This window comes from Sapajus apella, unplaced genomic scaffold (assembly GCF_009761245.1).
Source record: "Sapajus apella isolate SASKATOON/1434 unplaced genomic scaffold, GSC_monkey_1.0 scaffold55, whole genome shotgun sequence".
NCBI classification, from domain to species: Eukaryota; Metazoa; Chordata; class Mammalia; order Primates; family Cebidae; genus Sapajus; species Sapajus apella.
This window is the reverse complement of record NW_022436995.1, coordinates 4,519,826-4,531,635: the sequence shown is the minus strand read 5'-3', so window position 1 is coordinate 4,531,635 and position 11,810 is coordinate 4,519,826.

Sequence of the window (11,810 nt, the reverse complement as noted above, 5' to 3'; positions counted from 1 at the left end):
ATAAGAAAAAGAACTTTTATTACAGGCTAGGCATGGTGGCTCATGCCTGTAATCCCAGCACTTCGGGTGGCTGAAGCAGATGGATCACCTGAGCCCAGGAGTTCAAGAACAGCCTGGCCAACATGATGAAACCCCATCTCTACTAAAAATACAAAAATTAGCCAGGCATGGTGGCAGGCATCTATAGTCCCAGCTACTCGGGAGGCTGAGGCAAGAACACTACTTGAACCCAGGAGCTGGAGATTGCAGTGAGCCAAGGTTGCACCACGGTACTCCCACCTCAGTGTGGGTGACAGAGCAGTCTGGGTCTCAAAAAAAAAAAAGTCAGATAACTTCAAATTCAGATTAACTACCTGGAAGAAAACAGGGAAGGGCAGAACTATTTTATAATTTTGGCAAAAGGCATTCTTGCTGCTTGTTTTCAGTAGCCTGAAACAATTAATCATCTCATTGTAATTCATCTTTAGGAATAATGAAAGTTAAGTTTTCTTCCACAATTTAAAGTTAGTGAACTGATCAGAAATCATGTAATGTTGGACATTTTAGAATGGGGAAATGGGAAACTGGGAACGAGTTAAATCCTCACTAGGACCTGAGTCTCAGACTCTTGCCAAGCACTGAATACACCCTGTTTAACAGGAGTGATGTTGTCATCTATTACTGGACTCACCATTTAAAAGCCATTTCTTAAGTTCTGTAACTAACACATTCCCTAAGCCATAATATCCTCATCTATAAAAATTGTACTATCATCTGAAAAAGCCACATTTAGATATAATGTAATCAATAAATACCCACAAGTACATCTTTAGAACTGACGAAATAGTGGGGATTTATAGTTGCTTCTACTGAATTGTAATTTTCTGGCCAATGTTCTGTACATCATACTTTATCAATATCTCCTTACTACTGACTTGCCCCCCTGGGATTCCCCAACCTACCCATGGTCTCTACCACAGGTTTGAGCGTAAGCAGCCTTATTCGCAACCTATGGCCCTTTCTCCAGATGACTAGCCAGAGAATAAACCCATATCTAGCCTTCCTAGAGTCAACAATTCTTTCAAAACCCCTAATTTTAAAACGTACAGATAACTAAATCAAAGAGGATTCTGTTCTACAGTTAACACAGTTTCCATAAAGCTTAGCCAAATGTCTTCCTATTGTGTTGTATGAAATGCTGTTCAATTACACTTTTTTTGGTCCTTCGTTGAGTGAATATCTGTTCCACAATACAAACAAACAAAACCTCTTATTAAAATATTTTGGTAACTTCAACATTTATTAAATTATAGCTTCTATGGAACAATAATACTTAATTCACATTATTAAGACAAGCAATATATGTTTCATACATACAACATCTCAAATGTACTTACGACTGCCACTATGTGTTGTGTCAATGTTCATATTAATGTAAATTTTAATTTGTATAAAATATGATAGTGTATAACGACTTGTAAGAATAATATTTGTTAGTTTATTTTCTCAAACACCACACATGAAGACTATGGTATTATTCTATAAATCTCTTATGGAAAATCCATCCAATTATACAACTATTTCTAGTTCTTGTTCTGAATAGGACAAAAAAAAAATAAAAGAAAATATTATTTCTAACTCTGATTCTGATTTAAATTTAGTCCATTAAGAGAGGTTAGTAAGAGATATAAAACACTTTCTGGCTACTAGCAGATACACATAAGAAGTAATTATTACTAATAGCAATTTATTGCTATAAATTTATTTCTATTTATACATTGGTTAGTAAAATCAAGTAAAAAATACTTTAATGTATTCTTGAAAGTGTTCACTACATTACTGTTTATTAAGGCACTGAAATATATTTGATGATGAATTTGTCATACATCCTAAAGTTTAAATGCACTCAAAGGGGAAAGCATAATTGAGGTCAAGATGTGAAGATATAATTCTAAATGATTTCTGATAAATGCAATTACTGTAATTTGCAAGGGAAATTAAAAGGCTATTCATTTTGGATTACAAGACTTTCTCTCTTGCTCTTTTATGGCGGAGTTCTCCATTGGTTATTTTGACAAATTGAAGAGATTTGTAGAAATAGCAGAGATGTGTGAGGCCAGTGGGCTTAAGTATTTTTTAATCAAATACGTGGACTACTGGAGGTCTTTCAACTACCATGTCTCTTGTAGACCATAGCCTGCTCTACAGTCTTTGTTGGCAACTTCTCCTGTTACAATTAATTTCACATATGGTTTACTTTATCTTCTTACAGGATAGCTGAGATGATTTTTGTACATCCAACCAAAAATTTTTGGTTAAACAAACATTTGTTATTTTTGAGGCACTCGACTTACAGAATTGAAAAGGCATGTACCTTATTTTTTATAATCTCAGAATCTAATTAAAGGAGACAGGAAAACAGCTCACAAGGGCTCAGAGAAGATTCATATGTACATGATTCTGGGGAAACAGTGCTTATAGATTGAATTGTGTCCCCCTAAATTTTTTGTGTTGAAGCTGTAACCCTTCACGTGACTGTGTTGGAGATAGCGTCTTTAAGAAAATGAGTAAGGTTAAATGAGGTCAAAAGGGTTGAGACCTGACTCAGTAGAACTCAACAGAACTTGCCCTAATAGGAAGAGAAAGAGATAACAGAGCTCACTCTCCACCACGTCAGAATACACCAAGAAGGTGGCTATCTGCAAACCAGTAAGAAATGCCTCACCACAACTTGACTTTGCTAGCACCATGATCTCAGACTTCTAGACTCCAGAACTGTAAGAATATTAATTTCTGTTGTTTCAGCCTCCCAATCTATGGTATTTTGTTAGGGCAACACAAGCTAATATACATGAAGTGGAAAATTTAACCCTGGTTGGGGGATAAGGATGAAATAAATCTTTACAGAGAAGTTGACGGTGGTATGTAAAATAATGTTCCTTCCCACTGAAACTTGTACATACATTACCTTACAAGGCAAAATAGGTCTATGTAGATGTGATTAAGTTACAGATTCAGAGATGCAATGAATAACCTGGATTATCTTGGTGAGCTCAATTTGAAGATGGAAGAAGGAACCATGCCCCAGGGAAGGCAGCTGGCCCTGAGAAAATGGAAAAGTCAAGGAAATGATTATCTCCCAGAGCCTTCAGATGGAATGCAGTCTGGCCAAGACCTTGATTTAGACCAAGACCCATTTCAGAGTTGTAACTTCCAGAAGTGTAAGATAATAATTTTTGTTATTTTAAGCTGCTAAATTTGTTGTAATTTGTTACATCAGCAAAAGGAAACTAACACATCACAAACTGGGCTTTGACTTTGCTTTAGAAGGCAAAATGGGCAGAATGCACATTCACAAGGAAAACGAGGAACTGAGTTGGGGAAAGCAGCTGTCGTTGCACAAATGTCAGCATGAAAAAGCATGGCTGGCTCAGAGAACTAAGTAATTCGGCTTGGATAAAGTGCAAATGGTGAGCTGGAATTAGAGGGTGATGAAGCCTGAAAGCATTGGCAGAGATTGCAATTTGAAGACCTGGTAGGGCTTGCAAGTTGCTTGAGTTTTGTTGTAGGGGGTGAGGTGAAGGCTGCTTGGACATCATAGTTGGAGATACATTTATCAAAACATTAACAGAAAGGCAGTGGGAGAGACAGTTGGGGATTTAGAGTGAGGATAATCCTGAACATTTAAAGGCCATTTAGAGGACTACAAAAGAGTATGGTCTCTACCTAACTCACCAGATCCATCCTTTAGTCTTTAATATTTTCTTAAGCAGACCCAGTAATTTTCTACCACTTTACACAGTAAAGAACACTTTACTGTGTTCCATTTGTCCAACTTCTCTTATTGATGCAAAGGTTAATGATTAAAATGTTACATTATATAGTTAAACAACAGTATCAACTTTTAATTTCTTACTTTAATTACCATAGCTTGATACTGAAACCCTTACTTCCCCTAAAAACCAGTTAATAAGAATACAGGAATACATAAGGATTCATTTTTCAGCTATTGCCACTTTCTCCTGATTGCTTATGTTACCTGCATCAAAAGTTTAGAGAATTACTCTTTTCTGTGTTTCTACAATGTATTGCACATAACCAATGCTGTATATGTGCACTGCTACTTTGCATGTCTATGTTCCTTGCTAGTCTGTAATTTCTTTAAGGCAGAGATAAATTTATCTTTTCACCTCTGGCATTTGCTGATAAATAACAGATGCTCAATAAATGTTTGTTGAAAAATAGTAAATAAGCAATGATAAATGGATGACAACCATTATAGTTGTTGGTCAGATGAATATTCATTATCTTCCCAGAGAAAATTATTTAAATTGCGTAGAAAGAAAAAAAAATCAACATCAAACAAGAATAGATAGATGCAAAACTAAGAACTGATGATGCCATGTAGCCAAGGAAGATTTCATATGAAGAAAAAACAGCAGGCAAATTGTTATACCCATGACTGCTAGGCTTATAGTAGCCCCATGACACCTGGAAGCAGCCAGAGCAAATTTTCTCAGGAAGAATGTGCCTACAATTCAAAGGGTTGTCTCAGAAAAATGATCTCCAAGGTTGAGCAGGATTGAGCAGGAGATGGTAGTTGCAGTAACATCTCTATCTATTTGCGGTAACCTGCAAATAGACTCTTTAGCAATAATCAGTCCTCTTCTGCCCAAAATCCAGGCAGGCCATACTGATTCTCTAGTGAAAAGTGAGCTATATGGCAGTTTGCTTGGAAGAAAAAGATAGTTGTTAGAACAAAAATGGTAATTGCTTGAAATTCTTTATTATCATAATTAGAATTTTCATGACGTTGACTAATTAATCATATTAAATTACTTCATTACTTAACTATTTTCTATATTTATATACTTGACAAAGTAACCTGATTTGCTCTCTAATGAATGTAAAGAATTTTACTGTTTCCAGGATCTACTCTATCAGCAATAACATCAGATTTATGAGAGCTAATCTCATTAATATTAATGGAATTTTTACATATAAATCTCATCATGTATCACTGACAGATGAGAGCTTGGTGAAAACTCTAAAAATCTCATGTGCTAAGGACATTAGCAAAAATGGATGGTATCAAGGGATAGAAACCTTATTAAAGCATGGTCATCTAAATTATATTCACCATGTTAAGAAATAATTGTTACTGTATCATAGAGAAAATGATAATTTTTAGAGAATGGAAATAGATTCAAGTCTCTCTTTCTTTTGGAGAAAAGTAATATGGTGATACCTGGAAATGGAAAAATCACTGAGAACATACTTTGGAATAAAATTTCCTTGACAGCTGTCTGATGTTTTTTAGATATTATCTTTTTTTTAAATGTTGCTTTGATTTACATATTTCAGTGAAGAAGAAACCCCCAATTAAATGCTCACTCCCGTAAAGAGTTCAGTCAAATTTCTGGTTAGCTACCATTTGCTATGCTTTGAAAACTTCAAGGCAACAGAACAGGCAGCAGCTCTCGCAGCAAGGGTTTAAGTAATATTACTACCATAATAACAGTGATTTTCATCAATAAACAAAGTTAGCCATAGGCTGAGTGGGGAAGAGGCATTCCTAAGGCAACAATATTTCAACTTGGGAATTATCAGTCTAGAGCACCAATACAACTATACATGCATTAACTGAAAATACTGAAAATATTTAATTGACAACATATAGAAATCAAGGTGGTGTAGGATGAAGGGCTAGTAATTTCTTCTTTTATCTTTTATATAAAAATCTATGATTGCTTCTATTTTGAATCAAAGCACTTCATCTAATCTTCATTAAACGTATCAAATGCAGTTTTCAATGGAAAAAAGAATTTATAAAAGCAAGTTAGATGAGTAAAAATGAGATAGAATAGAAAAAGTCAACTACTTATACCAACTTTGTCAACTTTAACAGAGATTATAGGATATTACTTTGAATAATTTCAATCCACTTATTTAAGTAACCAACACATTTATTTAATACTGATTATGTATAACACTATAGTAGATACTGGAGGTGGAACTGGAAATAAAAATGCAAATAAATATTTAATAAAAATATTATACTGTGTGCCAAGAGAAAATTACAAGAGCATATATCAGAAGAATTTAATCTAAATAGAAGATGGGATGTGTAGATGGTATAATGTGCAAGAGCATCTTTAGGAGTTAACATCTAAAATCTGAAGAAGGAGTGAGATATGATTTGCTAGAGGATGGCATTGGGGCTAGTCAATGGAAGAGTCTAAACAGACAGAACAGTGCCAGTGGTTTCCTGAGTGAGAAAAAACTGTAATTCAATCGAAAGGCCAATGTCGCTGGAATACAAAGTTGGTGGAGTAAGACATGAAAGTAGAGAGACCCTGGAGGACCTTCATCTATAGGGCCAAACTTTTGACCTTTCAGCTAAACTTTTGACCTAACAGCTTTCAAAGTCACTAAATGATTTTAAATAGGGGAGTGCCATGATCATTTCCAAGTTTATAAATCATCACTTTGCCTTTAATTTGGAAAGGGAAGCAAATGAAGAATGGATCATATTCAAGTAAAGATTTCTGTGTTAAAAATATTATAAACACATGTAGCCTTTCAGGTAGTGACTTAGAAAAGCAATATACATTTTGATGGCCCAATTCTAATTTAATTTTACATTTTAAATATTCAGCAATTGAATTCATTATTTCAGTTTTTAAAAAATTTATACCAAATACTTCAAATTTAATAGAAATAAAATGTCTATGGGTAAAATCATATTATAAAGTAAGTTAATAGTTTTACATAATAATTGATACAGTCATAACAAAAAAGAGTTCTGTTTATTAAGGTAAACTTTTCACTAGCGTTGGGTACATATTTAAAATTATGCTGTCTATTATGTTATGATAAATATTTTTATTCATCATCATCTGCAGATAACTTGCCAGTAATGACAGTGGAGTGCAGAAAAAATGAATAATTCCCCTTTATTCTATAAGCAGAAAAATAAACAATAAGAACAGCTGCAATAACAAAACGGCAACCAGGGAGAAATATTTGTTTGTTTGCTTTCCACATATTGATCCTTTTTATAATTTCAAAAATTTATAATGCACCAGACATATCAAATACATAAATAAGAGTAAAAGCTGTGGCATGGATCTCAAACCCTTAGATAACTCATGTTCAAACCAGAGATCCATTCCTGATGGGGTTCTGAGGCAAAGCTGGTATTTTATCTCTCTGCTTTACACATTTTCTTTACTAGCTTTTGTCTGTAGTGCAATGAAGTTGATACAGTTATCCAGAACTTGCATCCCTTTGACATATTTGTCAATACAAATGTGCAAGACCCTAAAATCATTTAAAATTAGCATTTACTGACACTTAACAGGTAAAGTATTAACTGGCAGAAGGGTACTTTGCACCCAAAGTCCGTATCGTATGTCACCTTTAATTTACAGCTATGGCAAGTTCCATGCTGACACACTTGTTAATGTAAAGCCGTGATTTATTTGCCTTGGACCAAGAACATAGTATACCTTTTAATTTCCAGCCTATCATAGGTTTAATTTAAATATCTGTAAGCAATTTTTATCAATAATTTTGAGGGCCAAAATGCAAATATTTACCCCAGAATCACGTGCAACTCAAAACCTTCAGGCCATTAATATGTTGACAGTCCTGACAGGCTATTTTGATATTCCTGGTATATTTCTACTTCATTTCAAAAAAAGAAAATTCCACTAGATATTACTGAATTTATCAAACTGTCTAAAGAATGAATGGCAAATTGGAGACATCATTCAATATAATTATAATTGAACTATTGTATTACTTGCTACTTGTCTATAGTTACACATTTTAAATTAAACACACAGCTATATTCTGGAATTAAGACTCAGTTTCTGTGCAATAACATATACAATTAACAGAGTAGAAGTTTTATAAGGTTAGCATTGCATGGCTGGCTTGGAACTATGACCATGATCTTGACCAGATTTTTAGATATGTTCACGTAAAAATATGACATATCAACTTTCACTTGAAATCATCAACGTACGTTAAAAAGGCAGAAATGAACAACTTTATAGATGTAAATGCATACACGTATGTATCTATACGTATTTTATATACATCAATATATATTATGAATGTTTATATGTGTGGATTTAGTCTAATACACATACTATTCAGAATGACAAATATTTTCTGGCTTTAATTACTGTACTTTGTAGTCCTGAATGGTGTCCCCATCTCTGATGTACAGTTTTTTAATAGTACCAAAGAAGCTCTTTTACAATAGTACAGTAGTCCCCCCCATATCTGCAGTTTCACTTTCAGTAGTTGCATTTACCCATGATCAACTGCAATCTGAAATATTCAATGGAAAATTCCAGAAATGTCGTAAGTTTTGAATTCCAAACCATTCTGAGTAGTGTGATATAATCTTGTGCCATCTTAATTTGTCCTGCCTGTGACATGAATCATCCCTTTATCCAGTGTAAACATGCTGTATGACAATGCCACCTACCTGTGAGTTACTTAATAGGCATCTAGGTTGTCAGGTTGATTGTCATGGTATGGCAGTGCTTGCATGCAAGTCATCCTTATTTTACTTACTGATAGCCTCAAAGCACAAGAGTAGTGATGCTGCCAATTCAGATATACCAAAGAGAATCCAAATATTTGCCAAAGATATGCTGTGGCTGTGCCTACTTTATGAATTAAACTTTATCCTGGGCAGGTGTAGGAAAAAATGAGGTATATATCAGCAACATCCATGGTTTCAGGAATCCACTGGGGGTTTTGGGGCATTCTTCCTACAGATAAGGGGGGGTCTACTGTATTCATATTGATGATCCTTTTGAATTCCTAAAATGTATAAATTTAATGGAAAACAATGGTACACATCTTTTCCATTGGTGTTGTTTTCCATCAGTAACTGGAAATTTTATCTGGCAGGTTCTTTGATTCTGACTCATAGTAAGCCTTTATAGACTGCTGGAGTTTATATGATAGTCCCTGGTCATTAAAAAAATGACACTGAGGTAAGGGAAATTATCCAACAGCTGAAACAAAGGACTTAGGTTTTGATTGTGCAAACAAAACAAAATTATTTATTAGAACATAGCATGACATCTGTTTGGAACCATAGTAAAATGAACTTATGATTATTTTCCTTTGTTCTTTGCTTTGTAAGCTAATGCAATGTCTTGTGTAAAATATATACTCATTAAATTATTAATGGTAGCTTTATTCTAAAGCCTGGCTTATCTTATATATCAGTATTAATGTTTACCTGTATAAAATTCTGTTTCCACTAATAGAATGCAAAATGATAGCAGAGAAGCAGCCAGAGTCTGGCAGAGCCATAACCAATAAGATGGCATGAATATTAAAAGGAAAAGTCATGCAAGAATAACCTTGATTACCTTTTTGTCAGAACATGGCATTTGATGAAAGGAAGTCAGTAAGCATAGATTATTTTTAGGAGCGAATTTTTTGAAGTGCCTCAAATATTTAATTTAATTCAAAAAGGCTTTGAAATGAATTTTGCTTTGATGTGTGAACCTTGTTAGACAGATCATAACCAAACAATGGTTATGTATTCAGAACAAGTGGATTTATCACTTGTACTAACAGTTCTCATATGGAGGAGTGGACCAAAGAGTCATCTGAGACCAGACTCATATGTTTAAAGCCATGCAACTTAGCAATAGTATTGATACTATTTATCGTTCTAAAATTTTATTCCTAGTAGTCATCAAATCTGACTTAATAGTTTACCTGTTTCTTATTCATCTCCCAGCCAAACAGAAAATAATTTTCATGGAAACAGGGACCTTATCTGACTTACTCACCATTGCAAGTCCAACAAGTTGAGCAAAAATAGTAGCATACAGTAGGCATAAGGTTAAAAATTATTACAGGAATAAATGAACTACAATTTTATTTTCCATGCTTTTCTGTATTTTAAAAATTTTATGTACTTAGTGTTCATTTCTTATATAAAGGAAAACAAAAGAAAGTTATTACTTGCCTATTTACATTTGTTGTTGTAGCATTTGTGCTTAGAATCTGTTCTTGTATGCTAAAAGGCTCAGAGAACAACATAGTCTCCCACTGTGACTATGCAATCAGCAGTCTTTGGAATAATTGTATTTTTCTTTTTAATATTTATGCATAATTTAAGAATGTTGAAAGAATAAAAGAAGGATAAAAAGACTTTTTAAAATTTTGGATATAATGTTTCACCACAGTGTATGTGAAGAAGATTTTCAGGAGTTCACATTGATATAGGCATAGATAATTTTTAAATATTCCAATTTTATTATTGACATTATTCTCAATCCAAAGCTTTCATAGAGAGCCCTTGATGTTTAATGAATGTGATATCATAGTGAGATGTTAATACGGTGTTCAAAAATTACTGTGTTTGTTGAAAACACAACTCCTGAAGGCTGCATTTTTAAGTATAGAGATTCCTAATATCTAGCACAGTGCCTGTTCCATCATAAGGGCACATTATCTATTTGTTAAATTAATAAACAAAGCTAGATGTGAAAAGAAAACACAGCCTCTTGCTTCAAAATATCCTAATTGTATGTAGAGGTGCCTTGGAGTAATTTTGTGTCAAGCCATGAAAGGTGCAGCTTAAGTAATACAAGGGGAGATAAGTAAAGATTCTGTAAATTACCAATGTTATCAATTATAAGGTGACAAATATTTTAATAAACAATATTATCTACATGTACATCAAGACACAAATATATCACTCAACCAAATATCTGAAATTTAGCTAGAAGATTTAGGTAAATACTTTTTATAATCTATGCTGCCCTTCCTGTACAGTCATCACTCTGAAATGTAGGTGATAACAAAGACAAAGAACATTGGAGTTGTATGTGGATTAAAATCAGGTCAGGAGCGGTGGCTCATGCCTGTAATCCCAGCAATTTGGGAAGCCGAGGCAGGCAGATCACAAGGTCAGAAGTTCAAGACCAGCCTGGCCAACTTGGTACAATCCCGTCTCTACTAAAAATACATAAATTAGCCAGGTGCTTTTCGTCCCACCTACTCGGGAGACTGAGGCAGAAGAATCACTTGAATCCAGGAGGTGGAGGTTGCAGTGAGCTGAGATGGTGCCACTATACTCCAGCCTGGTGACAGAGTTAGACTCTGCCTCAAAAAAAAAAAAAAAAAAAAAAATTACATCCCTGGGAGTACACTGGACACATACAGATCACATACAATGGAGAATGTGGGTTTGGTAAGAGACACACAGGAGAGAGCATACCAGTGGAATAGAGGCCATACAACAGGGAGAGTGGTCAGGTAGCAAAGCTTAAGGGGGGCACACTCAAAGCTAAAATGAGGTCCTTGAACAAAAACAGGTAACTCAGTTAAAAGAAGAGTCCACAAGTCTGATAGTGAGTTATGCACATGAAACAGAGACTGGAGATTTGATGGAAAATCAGGCACATTTTGTACTGATAAGAATCACAATGGGAGAACCTAAACATTTCCTAGAAGTATTCCAGACAAACGTGTACTGCTAGGTCATGGTAAAACTTATTTTAAGAGCTCAAAATTTTCACTCTTACGTGTCTTAAGGAGAGGACCACACTAATTCCATATGACACATGAAGCTGTTCTTGCTTGCTTGCTTGCTTCATGTTTTCTTGCTTTCCTTTTGGTACCTGACAGCTAAGTCTTACTAACCTTCTAAGAGATGTTGGCCAGCAGCCGATAGATAGATAGATAGATAGATAGATAGATAGATAGATAGATAGATAGATAAGATTTTATATATATATATATATATATATATATATATATATATATATATAACATACACG